This window comes from Ornithodoros turicata, chromosome 6, assembly GCF_037126465.1.
Source record: "Ornithodoros turicata isolate Travis chromosome 6, ASM3712646v1, whole genome shotgun sequence".
Lineage (NCBI taxonomy): Eukaryota > Metazoa > Arthropoda > Arachnida > Ixodida > Argasidae > Ornithodoros > Ornithodoros turicata.
The window spans coordinates 28300483-28303205 of record NC_088206.1 but is presented as its reverse complement, the minus strand read 5'-3'; positions in this window follow the sequence as shown (position 1 = coordinate 28303205).

Below are 2723 nucleotides of genomic sequence, written 5' to 3'. Positions count from 1 at the left end.
ACAGCAGGGACTGTTCTGCACGGTAGTGGGACGAACCTACGTTGAATGTCACGAAACTGACTATACACATCAACGAGGAGTCAATAAGGTAATACGAGACTCAGACCGCCACCACACTCATCTCGAAGTCCACTTATGAGAAAGATGAAAGTCACTGAAAATGTTAGCTAGCTGTAGGATTCGAACCCACATCTTCTGGATTGCCGGTCCAGGGCTCTATCAATTGAGCTAAGCTAACACGCCTGTTCAGCGACTTCCAGAGTGCGTCATCTGAAGGGAAAAACCAGCCACTCTCTCTCACTCATCCTCCTTTCACTCTTATATTTTAGCTCACTCATACACACATTCATACGACGGGATCGACGCAGGCGGCAACTGTTGAACATGAAAGAACTGAAGTTCTGAAGTTGGAACAACATAGAAGGGACAAACACATACAAAGCTTCAATTTGCCTAAAATCGTAAAGCCAATCTGCAGGGGGAAATCGCATCGCACTTTTCTTTTGCGCATTTCGTACATGACCATCCTCAGACTAAAGGTTTCTCCTGATGCATCTACACCAGCTGGCCGCCACCCTTTGTTTTATAAACCGCGAAAGAGCTAACGTGGCTGTACGGGAATACACCTTTACGAAGTAAAATTTCGTAGCCGTCTCCAAATACTTGCTCCAGGCATTGGGACGCCTCTGCGCTCCCCATGCATTTGACGGTTTTCACGGGCTCACCCAGCGACGAATTTAGGTACTGCGCATGGTATCTCTGGATAGGAAGGTGCCAATTTCAAACGATCGAATTGTTTCCATGGGACTGGTCACGATTAAGGAAGCTCGCTTCCACCCGAGAAGGTGAAATTCACGCAGCATTCCTGCCAAATCGTAGGCCAGATTGTGCACCATGATCGGTAATTTTTCTCTCGTCGTGCACGCCACGTTACAGGGGTTGCACAGTGTCGCGATGTAATTTGTGTCGCCAGAAGTACAACGCTTGGTATGGTCGTGTAGCGACGTACAGATGCCGGTCATCGTCAGCATCGATGCGCGGCTTATCGCGACAGAGATATCATGTGGCGCGCCAGGTGCAGTGGGCGTGTACCGAGTTGTGGTGAAAATTGTTGTCAGTGAAGGTTCACGTCTCGACAGAGCTGTTTCATGCCAGACACGGGGGAGATCTTGCGCGAACTCCCGTTTACAGTACGCACAGTGGGTGGCAGCTCTGTGCTCGGCCCTTTGCTCATCATTCAGCACCATTGTGGCGGAGCAGGCGTCGGGCGATCATCTCGTCCCGTATTTCCATTAAAGCTTTCACGCACTGCCTAGCGGAATCTTCACCGTGGTGCGTCCTGATGCGCATCACCTTCGAGTCGTGGGTGCGCATGAGCACGGCACAGAAGCTAGAGGTGACGTGACGCTGCATGCCAACACCACTGGGCGCCAGAACGCTCTCCGTGTCCAACGCGACGACGTAGTTGTACTGCTGCATGTACTGTATTTTAGTAAATTCTACAAAGTTGTTGCCCGGTTCGCAAAATTCCGATATGATTTCATTTACGTTCGCGCACAGGCGGCAATGTTTCGCCATGCTCTTTTCCTCGTTAAAAGAGCGCGTGTAACGTTCGCATACAAAACGCTTGTTTTTCCTTATCAGTAACCGCTCGAGGGACTTGACTCCGAAAAAAAATTCACCTACAGCCATTACGTGATTTTTCTGTTCACACTCGAGTTTTGGGGGTCTCCGACACGTGCACTCCCTGATCGACGTACACGTACACGGATATCGTTTTTGTCTTCGAATTCATCCAGATCAGAGTAGGAAACGGGGAAGCAACTAGGCCACCAATACTCCAACGCATAATTTTCATATTTTTTTTACCATGTATTCTAACTCTGTGGATGCAAGAGGGCGAGCGTATTGTATTTAAAACACTCACCCTCCTTACGTGCCAGTAAATGAATATTCGTTAGCACGTTCCTGCGTTTAGCCAAATCAGTGAGAAGTACCCCATTGCATCCGAATTTTTCAGTTTTCACCCCGGAAATACACATTTGAACATTTTGGACGTCGGTGGACTTGAACCCACTCCCTTCCCGCTGATAATTTTCGACGTGCCCAGTGGACTCCTGAATCACGTCCATCAAGGTATTTGCGAAAGCTCCGTCGCTGTGGACTTCGCGAGCAAACACCATAAAGTGGGCGTGCGCGCTATTATCTCCCTCGAATTTACTGTATCATTAAAACATCGGAACAAATGCAAAACCTAAAAGGTATTCTTTGCGCTCTCAATATAGAGACCATATCGTGAAAATGAGTCATTAAGTATTGCAGCAAATCCTCTACTACCTGGTCGCGAACAGATGCCAATAGCACGTACCTTCTGACGATACTTCTAAATGCTAAAAACAGTCCAAGTACCGGGGGTAGACATTTATTAAAATACGTAGGCCACACCGGCATCACAACAGGATAAAAACAACTTAAAATATGCACTAAGTGTTAACGTTTCGTGGCCTATTCAGGCCCCATCTTCAGAATTCATCTTCAGGCCCATCTGAATCTTGAGGCCCATTCTGAAGATGGGGCCTGAATAGGCCACGAAACGTTAACACTTAGTGCATATTTTAAGTTGTTTTTATCCTCTTGTGCTGCCGGTGTGGCCTACGTATTTTAATAACTTCTAAATGCACTGTCGGTCTAGAAGAAGGGTATGAAGGATATATCCACGTCGG